The sequence below is a fragment of the Pseudophryne corroboree genome, chromosome 8 (assembly GCF_028390025.1).
Source record: "Pseudophryne corroboree isolate aPseCor3 chromosome 8, aPseCor3.hap2, whole genome shotgun sequence".
NCBI lineage: Eukaryota > Metazoa > Chordata > Amphibia > Anura > Myobatrachidae > Pseudophryne > Pseudophryne corroboree.
This window is the reverse complement of record NC_086451.1, coordinates 377,363,088-377,381,424: the sequence shown is the minus strand read 5'-3', so window position 1 is coordinate 377,381,424 and position 18,337 is coordinate 377,363,088. Positions and strand designations below refer to the sequence as shown.

At 46.1% G+C, this 18,337-nt stretch overlaps 1 long non-coding RNA gene across 1 annotated transcript in view; it reads right to left on the bottom strand.

Moving 5' to 3' along the window:
* Positions 1-326: 326 nt before the first annotated feature.
* Positions 327-18,337, bottom strand: part of LOC134947827 (uncharacterized) — a 32,237-nt gene continuing 14,226 nt past the window's right edge. The window contains exons 2-3 of the long non-coding RNA XR_010182804.1: positions 9,718-9,789; positions 327-3,091 (exon numbers count right to left, since the gene is read on the bottom strand). This is a non-coding gene — a long non-coding RNA (uncharacterized LOC134947827). The remainder of the gene's footprint in view (positions 3,092-9,717; positions 9,790-18,337) is intronic.

Here is an 18,337-nt window from a genome sequence, read left to right as displayed (position 1 = left end):
ACATATTTATTACTCTACTTATGTTATATGTGTGCCCCTTCACATTTACAGTCTCCGGAGGTTCTGAACTGTGAGAGATGCTGGGCTGCGGCCGCTTCATGCTTCACCCCTGCTGGAGCCGGGCTGCAGTGCTGCACATGTGGACACTGTGACAGGGTGGCTGGTCACTGGGGAGGTGCCAGCAACCAGGAATAAGTGTGATGTTAGGGCTTACTTTGGGCAGAGCACTGCAGGAGCAGCTGGTGCATAAGGTGTGTGCAGGTACAGACCAGTAAACCAGTCACCAGCCTGCACTTTCATTGGCTCTGCCCCTGACAATTAATGGCAGCCCTATTCACAAGACAAAACAGAAACTCAACCCAACATCTAAATGTATGTAGATAACCAGCCTCTAGTGTGGGATGCAAGCAGACAATTTTATTGAGAATTAGTTGAAAATCACACACCAAATATTCCAAAGCAATCGTGACTTACACCGCTATCAAAGGTTTCATGGAATTTAGGATGAAATATGACATTTCTGATTGATAAAGCAAACATAATCCAATGCCAAACCACTTTATTTATGATTATGTAAGCTAAAACTATAACAACCACAACGCTGATGGGGCTGAACTTATATTTTGAACAGAGTTCTTTGTTCTATACATAATGGAAATAAGTTCAATAGACCATAGTGATGCTGACTTCTGATTCAAGACTTCTCTGTTAGGTAGTATAGCGTACAGTATGTAGGGGTAGATTTACTATAGCTTCTAAAACAGACAAGCGGTGGTGTTGCCCATGGAAACCAATCAAAGGACACTTTGACTTTCTTAATTTAACATAGTTCCATAATATCCTGAAGGGGTTGGGTATGTAATGCCGGCAGTTGGGATCCCGGACGCCGGGGAGGGGGAGGGGGGGGGGGGGGAGTGAGTGAGTGCAACAAAGCCACTCGCATGCTCACCACGGGTTCTGTTCCCAATCTATGGACACCCACGAGTGGAAATAGACCCTGTTAGCCAGCATTCCAGCTGACGGCATTGTCAACGGTCGGGATTCTGGTGTCGGTATCCTAAACCACCAAGATCCAAACCGCTGGCAAATCAATTACATCCCTCCTGATGAGTCCTGCATAGTAAATGACCCTCTCATCTGAGGACCACTGTCAGGGGGGTGGGAGCTGAAATGCAGGCGCCGGCATCCATCGTGCCCTAATGGAGCTACAATTGAACAGCTCTGCTCGGGCACCATCTAGTGGCTTTCGGCAGAACAACAATTGAATCTCGACAATTATATCAACTGAATTTAGGGCAGACATTGGCATGGGCTTTGCTGCAATTTACAACCCAAAGGAAAAAGCTTTCGCTCCTCACTCAATGCTTTTTCTATGGGACAAAATCACGACATGGATGGGTTATTCCTCAACAATCTGACCACTTATCACATTTCTGTGACCTAATTGCATGTCTACATCACACATTCTATTGAATGACACCTGAACCATCAAAATCGGTCTTGTCGTTGTAGAGTAGTTGCTCTCACAAAAAACTTGCTTAGCCTATTAAGGGGTCTGTTCATGAAGCAGTGAAAAGTGTGGAGAAGTGAGTCAGTGGAGAAGTTGTCCATGGCAACCAGTCAGCAATGAAGTAACATTTATAATTTGCATACTATACAATTGTACGATGCAGCTGATTGGTTGCCATGGGCAACTTCTTCCCAGGCTCACATCTCCACGCTTTTCACTGCTTCATGAATAGACTCCTAAATCTACAGATTAAGCCCTGGAGTGGTGCAGACTGCTGGCACACCCCTCCCCCCAACAGTGTCATCTAATCTTCATTGCTACATTTAGAATTGTAAGCAGAGACTATTAAAACTATTATGGTCTGTCCAGAGACATAGGTAGACTAAAGGTGGGTACTCACTGGAAGATATATCTGGCGATCAATTGATCGGCAGATATATCTATGGACGGATTGGGCAGTGTGTTGAGCATACACACTGGCCGATCCGTCGGGGACTGACGTCATGAACTGGGCGGGCGTGTACACACGCCCGCCCAGTTTAGCTGTCAATCACCGCCGGCCGCCGCAGCATGTGTACGGGCGGTCGGCCGACCACCCGTACACACACAGCGACACGCCAATATATCGGTAGATATATTGGCCGTCGGCTGTGCTACGGGGCCGACGCGATACGTCTGTGAACGACGGAGTTCACAGATGTATCGGCCGTACACACTGGCCGATGGACCCACGATATATCGGCCGTTCAGGAGAACGGACGATATATCGTCCAGTGTGTACGGGCCTTAAAGGTGGATACACACTAGAGCGACAGGGATTAGTTCCGACATCGGAACAAATCCCTGTCAGCCCTAGATTGTGTGTACATGAAGGTCGGAAACAACCATCTTCCGTTCTTCAGAGCATAATACAGGACGCTAGCGTTAACGCTTGGTTTTATGTGCAGCACATAGAACCAAATGGCCATCGCTAGCGCCCGCGGGAGTGTGCAATCCCCTGTACACTCTGAGCGATGTAGGTAATATGTCGTTACGGAATGGCATATTGTCTGGACATCACTGTAGTGTGTACCCAGCTTAAGGGAAGTGGATTACCAACACCATCCAGGGGAAATTGTCTGCAAATAGACCAAACTTAAGCTTGAGGAAGGCTTCCGCAGTATCCCCCACCTTGTCTGCAGGTTGCCTCGTTTAGTGTTGGGGTTTTACACTCTTCAGAATTTGAATCCTTACATGGCACAATTTTGCCCGCACAGTAAAAGGGATATTTGAAGTAGCAATTGCAGGCTGTATTTGGTGGGGGAGGGGTTGTTATTTTGCAACTGAAGAGAGAAATCAATTTACAGTCACAGCTGTTTAAATAACCCTTACAATCCCCTCCACCTAGAATACAGCTTCCCATAGTTGTGTCTGGTTGAGCGCATAGTGGTGAATCAGCTTGTAGGCAGCGCGCTGGCATACCCAAACATGTTTCAGTAAACTGCTTAATGCATTTGCAGGCTGAATGAGGTGGCGCTGGTGTCAGGATGAAGCATCCATTCTCGTTGTAATCACATTCACAGCCACTAGGCTGAAAAGAACCTACAGTAAAAGAAAATAGAATGTTTAATTTATACACATTGTTATTCATATAAACAAAAAAAAATCTTTCCCCATTGAGCTCATGTTAAAAGCCAGAATCGGCCAACTCAGTTTGTTTCAGAGTCATACAACTTTTTTTTGGGATCCGTAGGTAAATTTCACAAATAAAGCCTAATGTGGGTGATATTCAGTGGTAGCAACTGACTCCATATTAAATTAGTATCATAGTAATCACCCCCTCAAGTTTTGTTGCATTTAGTAATTCTAATAGACGTGTTGGCTCAAGTTCTAAAAGAGGACATTTTCGTCTATGATAAATAATCTACCTAAAGGGCAGCTGGGAAGAATCTGTCATAACAGCACCAAAGAAGACTTCCTGTTGCAGACAGACAAAATGGAGGATAATTCTTCAGTAAGAGGCTATCCATAAAAATTATTACAAGATGCTACTGGATCAGCCACTCTGTCAGGTCTGCTGTCATGTCGTAACAGTGTGTTCCCAGTCATAGGGGTTTATGTAGGTATCTGGTAATGAGGGAATAAAGGTAATTGCCCTCATTGAGTTGCTGTGTAACAACCACAGATCTTGATTGTAAAAAAAAAGAGCTGGGTATGTAAGTAACAGTGCAAAGTGTCTGAGTAAGTGCCAGTGTAGGGATCTGACAGAACAAATTGTCTGAGGCAGTGCCAGTGTATGGATCTGCAGAACAAAGTGTCTGAGGCAGTGTAGGGATCTGACAGAACAGAGTGTCTGAGGCAGTATAGGGATCTGCAAAACAAAGTCTGGGGCAGTGTAGAGATCTGACAGAACAAATTGTCAGGCAGTGCCAGTGTATGTATCTGCAGAACAAAGTGTCTGAGGCAGTGTATGGATCTGACAGAACAAAATGTCTGAGGCAGTGTAGGTATCTGCAGAACAAAGTGTCTGAGTGTCAAAGTGTCACTTGTAGGTATTAGACAAAACAAAGTGGCTACAGAAGTGCCACGTGTAGGGATCAAACAACTCAATGTGTCTATGGAAGTGCCATGTATAGGAATTGGACAGAACTTTTGTCAAATAATACAATATCAGAGGATCAATATTAGACCATAAAGCAAACAAAGTATGGTCAGACAGTGGGCCTGATCCAGCGGAGAACGTGATTGCAGCCGCAACTGCATCTTTGTGCGCAGAGAGACTGTGACTTTATGCTAATGCTGCAGTTGATGGGCTTACTACTGAGATGCCCACTGGCTGCGACTCTAATCCACCGCTGTGCATAAAAAGACACCATTGATCCTTACACCAGCCCTGGAGGCTCAGAATGTTTGTCTGAACATGGCCGCTGGTACCAGTTCAACTCCAACTAAAGTTGCAGTTGCTGACTGACACGCCCATGTCTGGCTAGCCACTCCCATGTTACCTCCCAGGAACGCCTCTCTCTGTTGCTTTTTAGTAGAAAACATATATATTAATAGTTTTACTAAACAAACAGTTCATAAAGGATTGTTGTAACATTATGATGCAATGCAGTTGGCCTCATTAAAATGGTAGCAGATATTTATTGAAGCAGTGTAGCGATGACAGTGGGGAAAAGCACACCATTTAACAAACTTGGGGGCAGATTATCAGCAAGTGGTATTCTTCTTATAAGTAATTCGGAATGATAAATGGTGATCCAGCCAATCAGCCCCTAACTGTCACATGATTTATAATTCGTAACGAGGATAAGATTATCACTTGTTGATAAATCTGCTCCTTGATAGCATTCTGCATCAAATTAAAGCACACTTCTCTACATTTATTTATTTATTTATTACCAGTTATTTATATAGCACACACATATTCTGCAGCGCTTTCCAGAGAATATTTGGCCATTCACATCAGTCCCTGCCCCAGTGGAGCTTACAATCTATATCACATGTACACGCACACACTTTCACGCTAGGGTTAATTTTTGTTGGGATCCAATTAACCTACCAGTATATTTTTGGATTGTGGGAGGAAACCGGAGTACCCGAAGGAAACCCACGCAAGTACGGGGAGAATATACAAACTCCACACAGTTGGGCCATGGTGGGAATCGAACCCATGACCTCAATGCTGTGAGGCAGTAATGCTAACCATTACACAATCTCTTTAAAATCTGGGCTGCACATTATGCATAAATGATATAAATCTGCATCATTTAGCCCCCACCCCCTCCATACAGCTCTGCAATTTCCTGTATGATCTCCCTCATCCTCCCAGCTTCAGTAGGAACCAGATGGGATGCGAAAGATCTGGCCACTCTTCCATGGATGCGGGGAACTGCACAAAAAATCAAGAGTCTCTCGGCACTTGCAGGAAGGTAGGCAAGTATAAATAAAGGTTAGAGAAAAGGAAGTGGACACCGCACTAATCAAAATGTATATATAATTACTTAATAGATATATGAGAAAACCAAAATGAATCAATTGTGGGTAAAATTTCCCACGGGTTGTCTATTTGGTGGTGCACCCTGAGTCAGTAGATATAACAGAATTACACTAAGGAAGAAGAAAGAAGACTCTAGTGAAGGCACACTCTTCTGGAAACGAATTGATGTGATAATTATAATACTTAAAATTTGTATTTATTAATTAATATTAAAAACACCTCATAATGTAGCCCAAACAAACAAACAAACATGACATATGTTTAACACACATTTGCATAAAATAAAAGGATATGGGTCATGAGCCTATAGATAAGAGGATAAACATAAGACCTGCCCTTGCGGTATGGTCCATTCAACGTGTACCCTGGATACACAAGTTTATCAAGTTCTAATCCTAGGTTAAACCTATATATAGGTCAATTGTGAAGGGACTCCTGGGAAATGTTAAGTAGTATCAAATGATACAAATTTATAGGTGAAACTCCTAATTTTTATTTGCCGAACTCAAACTTGTACTACACCGTAGTTTCCAATAGGTGGTGCAATAGTTAATATTTCGTTAGATTTTATTAACTATATTAAAGTTGAACAACCAGTTGAAAAAAAGGGTTTGTCATACGTTTCCGAATAGCTGTAGTTCTTCCAATAACAGTGGTACCGCATTTGTATGGGCTGACTTAGTATAAAAGGGTGTCAGAAGGGGTGTGGATCATTAGATCGACAGTGTCTAGGTCGACCACTATAGGTCGACAGTCACTAGGTCGACAGGGTTTGAAGGTCGACATGTTCTAGGTCGACAGATCAAAAGGTCGACATGAGTTTTTCATGTTTACTTGGTGTAGTTTTCTCCGGACAGTGACCGGGAAGCCCAATTAGTGCACCGTGTCCTCTCGCATGGCTCGCTTCGCCTGCCATGCTTCAGACAAGGTGTCTCGCTCTGCTACCGCTGCGCTTGGCACAGGTTACCGTTCCAATCGTAGTCCACGTGGATCGTTAAGTATGAAAAAGTAAAAAAAAAATTGTGGAAAACTCACGTCGACCTTTTGACATGTCGACCTAGAAACCCTGTCGACCTTGAAAACATGTAGACCTAGTGACTGTCGACCTATAGTGGTCAACCTAGACACTGTCTATCTTCAGACCGGATCCCATCAGAAGTACAAATAACGTATGCACATATCACTTTCTTGGTAATATATATATACATGTCTTTTTGTCCTTGTGGAGGGGGGGATTTATCAATTCTTAGAGAGAGATAAAGTGGAGAAGTTGCCTATACCAACTAATCAGCTTCTGACTGCAATTTTACAGGCAGTGCTGGAAAATGCTAAAAGCAACTTCTCCACTTATGGGTATATTCAATTGAAGTTAGATACATTCCGACATTCATTTGTTGGAATGGATCCGACTTGGGCTATTCAATGTCATCTCAATTCGACGTTTAAAAAGTCGAATTGAGATGCAGGAGCTAGACGGGGGAGAGCCGCGGGCAGACTGGGGAGAGCAGCGCTACAGCAGCGGCTATATAGCCGCTGCCGTAGCGCTGATCTCCCCAGTCTGCTTGCAGCTCTCCCCCGTCTCGCCCCCCCCCTTGTATCTCTGCCTCACAGTCGTCCCCGCATCACAGCTGCCGCTCACTGCAGCATCCACCCGGCTCCAGCAAGCGAGACCGGGTGGACGCTGCTGTGAGCGGCGGCTGTGACATCTTCCAGCGCTGCTCACCCCGTCTGCCCATGGCTCCCCATCTCCGGCGCTGCCCATCTCCAGCATTGCCCGCCGGGGGTCTGGCTGCCCACGGCTCCCCATCTCTGGCGCTGCCTATCTCCAGCACTGCCCCGCCGGGGGTCTGGCTGCCCGCGGCTCCCCGTCTCTGGCGCTGCCTATCTCCAGCACTGCCCCGCCGGGGGTCTGGCTGCCCGCGGCTCCCCGTCTCCGGCGCTGCCCATCTCCAGCACTGCCCGCCGGGTGTCTGGCTGCCCGCGGCTCCCCATCTCCGACGCTGCCTGTCTCCAGCACTGGCTGCCCGCGGCTCCCCCGTCTCCCCGTGGCTCTCCCCCCTCTCTCCTCCACTAAGGTCCCTAATCTCAGTCCGACGTTTTTTTATGTCGGAATGAGATGGTCGGAAACGGGGCCAAATCCTGTCGAATTTGTCCCGTTTCCCTCAAAAGTACGTGAATCGGCAGCTATACCGCCGATTCAAGTACTATTCGACAAGTCGAATTACCCGACTTGTCGAATAAAAACAGCTATGATTGAATAGGTCGAATTACGATTCGACCTTAAAAAGTCGAAAAACTGCTGTCTTTTCGACAGACGGCAGCTTTCGACACCAATTGAATATACCCCTTAATGTTTCTCTGGGATTTGATACATCTTCCCCTGGATAACTAATGGTCAACAGACATCAAATAAAAAATAGGCTTCCCTTTAAATGTGAGTCTCCTCACATATTTCACCAACAAACATAAAAATTTGGTTTCTTGAAGCCCACTGGCTACACGTGCATTCTGATTCAGATGGGGTAGGCCTTTTGAAATTATTATATAGCTATTGGGTATTGCATAATAAATTGCAAAAAAATAGGTAAAATTATGCTTGAGACAGATGACTATTTTAGAATACCTAACAAATATCTATAGCTTATAGATAAGCAAAGTAATAATTAGCACATATCCACTGGGATTTTGCAGCAGTGTGGGAATGTGAGTGTCAGCCAACAATCTACTTTATACTGATCCTGTCTTCTTCCATTTTATGCTGCTTCACGGTTACATGGGAGGCCTACCTCACCTCGTCTGCCGCAGGATAAGCACCATTCCCCGCTCTGTGCCCGGCATCAGCAGACCGGCCCTGCAGTTTATTCTACCCGCGATCACTGCAGCAGCAGTGCATGGCTCTTCCCGAATACACGTCTTCTCCCGCCGGCTGCCTTCTCCGGCCACCTCCTCTGCATTGGCTGCAGCCACCTCTGTATGGGGCAGATGTATTAACCTGGAGATGGCATAAGGAAGTGATAAACCAGTGATAAATGCAAGGGGATACACGCACCAGCCAATCACCTAATAACTGTTAATTTACATATGGGAGCTGATTGGCTGGTATGTTTATCACCTTGCATTTATCACTGGTTTATCACTTCCTTATGCCTTCTCCAGGTTAATACATCTGCCCCTATGTGTGGGAGTCTTCTATGTGTGGGGCCCCCGGAACGACCGCCCCTGTCGCCCCGCAGTTAATACAGCTCTGCATAGAAGCAAAATTATTCTGGCCGGATCTTACTATTATCATACTTGCCTACTGTCCCAGGAGACTCTCGATTTTTCAGGTAATCCACCGCATCTCTGGAAGAGTGGGCACCCCTCTTGCATCCCAGCCACTTCTTATGTTAAATGGCTGTCTTCAAGGAGAGGACGGGGCCTAGTGATGCTTTTCTAAGACAATTGTGTATTTTTGGACCCGCCCACTATGCAAATATGTGCTGATTACATCATCTTACTGCAAGGGACAGGGCCTAATAACTCAAATAGCCCAGCCCCACTCTTGTCGCTACCCACCTGCATCTCCTCCCTGAGTTTCTCCCAGAGAGGAAACTATCAAAGTAGGTAAGTAAGATGACAGTGCAGACTTTGGGTGAAACAGCATGCAAGGAGCCTAATTCAGTAAGTACTGCAAATTCTACGAAGTAGCAGAATTTGCAATCCTTGTGATCACGTGCTGGGGGCAACCCATCGCAGGTCAAGGCTGCCAAGCATGCTGACCGTCCTCCCATTGACCAAGCAGAAATTGCAATCACACCGCAATTTCTGTTTGATCACAGAAATTAGGGTTGGCTCCTGCTGGCACAGCTTGGCTGTGCCCTCAGGAGGCCCGCTGCCCAGTCCATGCCCCCCCATTTGGATGACACCTCCCCCTTTTCCCCATCTCCGCCCCGCAATGCTCCATCTCCGCTTAGGAAATGGAGCGTTGCCACCCCCACCCCGTAAATGCCTCTGCCTGATTCACCCCGTGAATGCGTATCCGCCCGCTTCCTTAATTAAGTAATTTTTGTGGTTGGATCACCTGTTGTGATCCAACCTCAGTTGGGCCCAAATTCCTCTATTTCAATATGCTGTAGCTGTCCTGATCCTGTGCTTATAAAAAGAAGAGCTAATTCTTCAGTTCCTCATGTCCGTGGCATTCTCAGTGTGTACTTCTACTGCTGTTAATTTGGACAGATAGACAACTTACAGAGTCTGAAAGCAGTGACTGAAATTATGAATAGCCGCAGCATTGTGCTTCAAAATTTGATGTGTTGAGGCTCTGAGGAAAAATAAAGAGAAATAGGATTGAGTTTATGATTGCTGCATATAATAATATTAACAGCACAATCTCTGATAACAGGCAACAGCTGCAGGAAAATAATAAAATAATACACAGTTCAGTCACATTATTATGACCACCAGCCAGTGACGTAAGTTCATCCCCGTCACCCGGAGGCAAATTACAGTTTGGGGCTAGGACAAAAGTGACAGGACCAGGAGGGACAGTGCCAGGACAGGGGTGGCAGGGCCAGATGAAAGGGACAGTCCAGTGGGGCCAGGACAGACTAAGACAGAGGGGACAGGATCAGGACAGAGGAGACAGGGTCAGGACAGAACAGAGGGGCAGGAGAGATGGGTGACAGGACCAGGACAGAGGGGATAGGGAGAGGAAAGGGGTGACAGGGCCATGACAGAACGGAGGGGACAGGACAGATGTGACAGGGCCAATACAGAGAAGACAGGGAAAGTACAATGGGGAAGAACAGAAATGACAGGGCCAAGATAGAGAACCAAGATAGAGGTGACAACGACAAGAGAGGTGACAAGACCAGGACACAGGTGAGAGGGCCAGGACAGAGGGGACAGGACAGGGATGACAGGGGCAGAACCAGGACAGAGGTACCAGGACAGAACTGAATAGATAGGAGAGAGGGTTGACATGCCAGGACAGATGTAACATAGTCAGGACAAGGGTGACAGGGACAGGGCTGGCAGGGACTGGACACAGGGGACAGGGACAGGACAGGGGTGACAGGGGCAGAACCAGGACAGAGGTACAAGGACAGAACTGAATGGATAGGAGAGAGGGTTAACAGGGCCAGGACAGAGGTAACATAGTCAGGACAAGGGTGACATGGACAGGGCTGGCAGGGACTGGACACAGGGGACAGGGACAGAACGGAAGGGTCAGCAGAGAGAGATGACAGGGCCAGCTGCACAGAGGTGACAGGGACAGGATAGGGGTGGCAGTGACAGGAGAGAGGGGAGACAGGGCTAGCACAGAAGTGATAGGGATGGGACAGGACAGGGGTGACAGGGACAGGAGAGACGAGAGACAGGGCCAGCACAGAGGTGGCAGGGATGGGACAAGACAAGGGTGACTGGGACAGGACAGGGGTGACAGGGACAGGAAAGAGTGGAGACAGGGCCAGCACAGAGGTGGCAGGGACAGGACAGGGGTGACAAGATGGAGGAGAGGCAGGGCCAGCACAAAGGTGACAGGGATGGGACAGGAGAGATGGTAGACAGAGCCAGCACAGAGGTGGCATGGATGGGACAGGACAGGGGTGACAAGATGGAGGAGAGGCAGGGCCAGCACAAAGGTGACAGGGATGGGACAGGACAGGGGTGACAGGCAGGGGTGGATCCAGAAGAAAATGAAAGGAGGGGCACCATGATAGGGGAACGGTAATAGTTATATTTACATGCACCTAAGGCATGCGTGCTCCCAAATAAGGGGTGTGGTATCACAGGAGGTATGGCCTCAAAGAATATGCCTGCCATCAGCTAATGATTGGCTGTAGGAGTGCATCATGGTTTATTGCCAATGTTTCACCCTGATGAAAAGGCTGATTGGGCCTTGAAATGTTGGTCACCTGTTCCATTAGTTATGGGAGCCTGGAAGGCACCCCTGCAGAATATAATTATTATAGTTTTTAGTTGGTGGTGGCAGGTGCAGCATACCTTGTTTTGGGCACTGCAGTGAGACTCAGACTGCAGGACATGAACTGCCCATCTTTGGTTAGCAGAAGCAGACAGCTGAATCTCCAACAAGCAGCATAAGACATCTGCAGGACAGCCCTGTCACAATCACACGGGCCGCCTTCTCAAAGCTGAGGATGAGTGTGACTGCACCTAGCATGGTGGTAAAGGAAGTGGAGGAGGAAGTGCTGGGATACCGTGCGGCGCAATGAGGGCTATTGAAGCCTTCTGCACCGTCATAATTAACAGTCTTACTCGATGCTGGCATTTGAACCCCGCGCCTGGGCTGGACTCTGGCCGGCTGGCAGTGGGGGAGGTAGGTTGTGGTGTGAGCAGGGGGAGGCTGGGGCTGCAGCTACAGCCTTTCCATTGGTTACCACACGGACTTGCTGTTAGAGCAGCGGCGGGTCCTAGTACCTGCCGGCTCTTTTATCAAATCTGACTGACGGAAATAGCAGTAGTGCTGCTGCTGTTCTCCCTTTGAAAAAAAAGAAGTCAGAAACGACAGGGGGGCCACGGGCCCGAGTGCCTCCCCCCCCTCCCCTGGATACGCCTATGGTGACAGGGACAGGAGAGACGGGAGACAGGGCCAGCACAGAGGTGGCAGGGATGGAACAGGACAGGGGTGACAGGGACAGTAAAGAGGGGAGGCAGGGCCAGCACAAAGGTAATAGGGATGGGACAGGGCAGGGGTGAAAGGGCCAGCACAGAGATGGCAGGGATGGGACAGGACACGGGTGACAGGGACATGACAGGGGAGAAAGGGACAGGAGAGAGAGGAGGCAGGTCCAGCACAGAGGTCGCAGGGATGGAACAGGGCAGGGGTGACAGGGACAGGAGAGAAGGGAGGCAGGACAGCACAAAGGTGACAGGGATGGGACAGGGCAGCGGTGACAGGGACAGGAGAGAGGGGAGATAGGGCCACGATTAGTAAATAGACCCTGTGAGCAGTGACAGTTGTGGGCATTCTGCGCAGTTACCTAACACTCAGTTACAGTACCTACAGTGACAACAGGACAAACACTCAGCCGCTTGCTAGCCCTGCACCCCGTGCCGTCCTCCATCTCATACCTCTGCCTCTCTGCTCCCCCTTAACTTGATACAGTCATCATCGCTTACAGTGCTGCTGTCTTGTTTTCAAGCAGCTTGCTCCTTGATCACAGCAGCAGCAGACGCAGAGAGCCAGGAGTTGGCTGAGCATGCAAATGCAGTGCTGCTCGGCTCTCAGTATGTGACGGTGCGTGAAGGAGCCGGTGTAACCCACCACTGGCAGTGCTGCAGCTAGCATTGGTGGTGGTGGGTAAGCCAGCCTGGGTCAAAGTAGTATGGCGCGGTGCAGCGCATAGCTGATGCTGCTCTCCACACGGTGGATCTTCTATTATTGTAGGAAGGGCACAGAATGCCCGGGGACAATGGAGGAAGTACCCCCTTCAGGGCTTGAGCCCGGCGGTAACTGACTCCATTGTCTCTGGCAGTTCCACCCCTGCTACTAGCTAATAGCCAGAGTAACCGCCGTGTGCAGCACGGAGAGCAGCTAGACGGGCTGTACTGTCATTTTAGACACATATGTCTGGTACAAAAACACAAGTTTAAGGAAATATCTTAGTGCGCAAAGTGGTAGCTGCTGGACACTCCTCCCTTCACCGAAGGTTCCCAATCCCTTCACCAGAAGTACAAAATAAAGTGAAAAAAACGGAAGGGGGACTTATCCTGCGCTTCTTAGGAGAGTCGCAATTCAAACGATTCCAGAGTTATTTGCAAAACTCACATAGATATCATATAAAAGAAAAAATATGTACATATAGTGAAGTACAATTTTAATGAAATAAAAACATAATCTTGCAGTAATAAAAAACAATTAAACAAGTATATAGCAGCATATGTGTGAGTAAGACAATAGCAGCATATACAGTTATAGCAGCATGAAATGGGACTGCAGTAGGGGGTAATGAAAAATTACCAGATGTATAGAACTGTGTGAACAGTTCAGAGCCAGCTCGCGGGAGTTTTTGAACTCAGGGGACCCGGGAACCCCTTGTGCCATGCTGTGCTGGAACGGTAAAGATGCCACTGCTCCCCCTCTTGCAGCCCTGTGTCCACCAACGCGTTTCTACCTCTTACAGAGGTCTTTGTCAAGGTGCAGAAAGATGACAATGTGCTGCTGACGAAATGTATTTAAGGTGTACCTAGCCAATTAGCACACAGCGTGAGCAGCTGGGCCCTATACAGTTGATTATCTCACCAAGTCCCATGGTCCTTAGCTGCACGCTGTGGCTCTCTGTTGCCATGACGATATCCGTATACTTCCGGTTACGGATCCGTTTCCTTATTCAAAAATCCACTTCTACTTGTATGTTTCATCACGTCCATGTACAGTCCTGCATGATGTTCTCCACCTCTGGAGATCACCCCGGAGTGCGCCGAGTCCTCCAGTTGTCTCTAACGCAAACCGGATCGTGCCTGTTCCCGAGTCCGCCACGTCACTTCCTGTGGCATTAGTCCATAGGAATCTATTAAGAGACGCACTCCATAGTGCGTAACGTCACTTCCGCTGTAAACATAAACATAGAAGCCCCTTTGTTATCTATTATAGACAATGGGGTGCCGATACAGACATAATGTTGATAATTTAAGATAAGATATTGATGATTACCAGGGGCCTATGGACATATGTTGTAAAAAAGTATGAAAAAGCTCACTAGTAAAAATGTGCTAATTCTTATGTAAGGGCAACCGAACAAAAACGTTATCGGTGACAGGGACCTATGGATTTGTACCATCTGTGTAAGAATGTTGATGTATAAAACTTACTCAAGTTAAAAAACTTACTTAAGTTAAAAAAGGTATGTATTAAAAAATAAACAATGGTCTAAATGCACATGAAGATTCCTTTCTAATATAAAATACCCTATGCCGCGGGATATCTAAATATCACGAAATCTTAGGGTTACCATGTTCCCTTCAGAGGAACCACTTAACCTCGAAATCACAGTTAAGGCCTTCTGGTTTTAGTGTCCCTAATTCATAAATCGCCTTCATTTCTGCTTTGGCCAGCTGGGTCGCAAGATCTTTGCGTCTCCAGTCGCCTTTGATGTGTCTCAGCCCACAGAATTGTTTAATGGCTCCACAGTTACTGTGGTGCATCGTACGGAAATGTTCCGATAATGCATGGGTGGTCAGTGATTTCCTAATATTTCTTAGATGCTCCCCCAATCTTGTTTTAAGCGGTCGGGAGGTCCTCCCTATATACCAGAGACCACAGTCACACTCAATCCCGTAGACAACATTGATGGTGTTACAGGTAATGAAGTCTAAAACTTTAAACTTGGTGTTATTGATCTGTACTTCTGTGATTTTACTACCTGCCCCTTTAACACCCCTGCAGCCCAAACAGCTGCCACATCGGAAGAATCCCTTGGATTTAATGGTGTTCATTTTCTTTGGACCCATTTGTGTGCTCTTCACTAGACTGGTCTTAATGCTGGGAGCTCTTCTGAAAATGCATTTGGGTCTAGTGGGTAAAAGATTTCCTATTATGGGGTCTTTCTGTAGGATCTTCCAATGCCTATTTAGGGATCCTTCCAAAGCTTTATATTGGCTGCTGAACGAGGTGATAAAAGACCATTCGTAGTCTTGGTTAGCAAGTTGTTTCTCCTTCGGTACCAGCAGGTCTTTTCTGTCCATATTGGTGGCTGCTATGAGTGAGCTGGAGATCTTTTTGGAATCATAGCCTGATATTTCGAATCTCTTTTGTAATACTTTGGCTTGTTCCTCAAAGACTTCCTTCTTATTGCAATTGCCTCTCAGACGTCTAAACTGACCCCCCGGGATCGAGTCCAGCCAATTGGGATGGTGACAACTGGTGGTGCCGATGTAGGTTCCCGAGTCCGTCGGTTTGGTGAAATTTTTTGTATTCAGGCCGTTTTCATCCACAGATATCGTGATGTCTAAAAAATGTATTGTGTGTTTACTGCTCTCAAAAGAGAATTGGATGTTCTTTGTGTTGGTATTTAAATATGAGAAAAAATGATTTAGATTTTCCTCATCCCCTTTCCATACAAAGAACACGTCATCGATATATCTTTTCCAGACCACCAGGTTCGCCCCAAATGGGCAGTGGTTCTCTATGACTTCCTCCTCCCACTGTCCCATGAAGATGTTCACGTAACTTGGGGCGAACCTGGTGCCCATCGCTGTTCCGACTTTCTGTAGATAGAACGTATTGTTGTAAGAAAAATAATTATTCTCTAAAATGAACCTGACTCCCTCTTTTATGAGGTTTTTAAGGTTTAGATCCATCGTGCTTTTTTCTAGTGCATGATCTAATGCTGTTATGCCATCCTCGTGATCTATAATGGTGTAAAGCGACCGAACGTCTGCCGCCCCCATTATAAATCCCTCTTTCCATTCCAGATCTTCTAATATCCTTAGAAAGTCTGTGGTGTCCTTCAGATGTGATGGATATCTGGTTACGAGTGGCTGGAGATGGAAGTCCAAGTATTCCGACAGGTTCGATGTGATCGAGTTAATGCCCGAAACAATCAGTCTACCAGGAGGCTTAATCGGGTCTTTGTGAACCTTCGGTAACACGTAAAGTACAGGGATGACTGGATCTTTCTTGTACAGGAATTGTATCTCCTTTTCTGCTAAGGTTCCTAATTCCCCATACTTTGTCAGGAGGGTGTCCAGTTTGTCAAGGATACTCGTAGTGGGGTCCGTTTTAAGTTTCCCATGCGTGTATCCGTCATTCAGCTGTCTAAGAACCTCTTGGTTGTATTCTTCCTTAGACATGATAACCACCCCTCCTCCCTTGTCGGTAGGTTTTATAACTAAATCTTCGTTCTCTTTCAGTCTGGTAAGTGCTTGCCGCTCTTTCAATGTTAAGTTGTGTCTATGTATTCGAGGTTCCATTCCTTTTATGTCATCTGATACCAGTTTTAAAAAAGTTTCAATAAAATCCCCCCTCAAATGTGTGGGGTTAAAAATTGACTTGGGTTTGAATGGGGTAGTGGGGGTATTTATTGGTTCGACGGCTGGATTGGCAATAAAAAACTTTTTTAAACTTAACTTGCGGACAAATTTGTTGAGATCCACAAACGTATTAAATTTGTTAAGGGGTAATGAAGGTGCAAATTTAAGTCCTTTCTCAAGGACCGAAATCTCTTCTTTGGCTAAAAGGTGATCACTGAGGTTGAAGATCTTTATCTTCCCTCCTATGGTAGAGGACTTTTCCATTTCCTCTTTCTTGGATTGTGCTCCCTTCTTTTTTCTTGACCCTTTGTTCTTTTTTCTCTGGGACTTTTGTTTTCTACTTAGTTTACCCCCTCTCACGCCTCTTGTCTTTACCTTATATATCCTTTCCGGTGGCCCCTCACTAAAAAAGGAGATGATGGAGGACCACTGTAATCTTCTAATGGCCCAAACCTGTTGGCTGTTTGAGTTCTTCCATAATATCTCCTACTTTCTTCTAGGTGGATATTTCTCTCGCTATGTGTGGGGTATCTAGGTTTTGATCTCCACCTGGGGGTATCTGTTCTCCTCCAGTTGGTGTTGACCCCCCCTGGCATGATGTTTAAAATTCCCTCCCCATTTGAGAGGTCTTAACTGGGGGTCAGTATAACCCTCTTCCCCAATAGGATTGTCCATTCTCCTCTGAGGTCTATATCTGGGAATATCCCTTTCATTAGCAATCTCAACTCTTTCCTGTCGTGGTTTGTTTTGTAAAGGTGTCAAACACTCACAGTTGCTTGTTTCCTCTTCTTCATCATCTAGGGAATCCGTCTCACTTAATTTTCTAACTTTGTCTCGATTGAATTTCCTCACTTTTCTATCAATTATATCCTTCTCATTCCTTTTGAGATTTATCTCTATTCTTTTCTCTATCTCTTTAAATTCAGGTAAATCTCTGAAAGGGTGGATCAAAGTCTTGTAGTTGGTAATTTCCAACTCCAACTTCGATAGCTCCTGTCTCCTATCAAGGATAATGAGATTAATTAAATCTAGGGAACAGGTCTCAAGTATTTTGTTCCATTCCAAATCAAAACCTTCATCTGAGGAACGGAATGATGCTGATTTCTTTAAAAGTAACCCTTTGGGAATAATTTTGTGGGAGTGATATTTTTCAAGCGTAACCATCTCCCACCAAATTCTATTTTCCCTCAGGAGGACTTTTTCCAATTTCTTAGTGACACTTTCAAGACTTTCGTCCACTAAGGTAACTGATTCACCATTGTCTCTAAAGACATATTCGAATGTTGCTTTACGGTTTTCTCTAGTTTTGAACATGATGCAGCACAGTGAAATAACCTTATGTGGGAATTACAATACAAAAACACAAGTTTAAGGAAATATCTTAGTGCGCAAAGTGGTAGCTGCTGGACTCTCCTCCCTTCACCGAAGGTTCCCAATCCCTTCACCAGAAGTACAAAATAAAGTGAAAAAAACGGAAGGGGGACTTATCCTGCGCTTCTTAGGAGAGTCGCAATTCAAACGATTCCAGAGTTATTTGCAAAACTCACATAGATATCATATAAAAGAAAAAATATGTACATATAGTGAAGTACAATTTTAATGAAATAAAAACATAATCTTGCAGTAATAAAAACCAATTAAACAAGTATATAGCAGCATATGTGTGAGTAAGACAATAGCAGCATATACAGTTATAGCAGCATGAAATGGGACTGCAGTAGGGGGTAATGAAAAATTACCAGATGTATAGAACTGTGTGAACAGTTCAGAGCCAGCTCGCGGGAGTTTTTGAACTCAGGGGACCCGGGAACCCCTTGTGCCACGCTGTGCTGGAACGGTAAAGATGCCACTGCTCCCCCTCTTGCAGCCCTGTG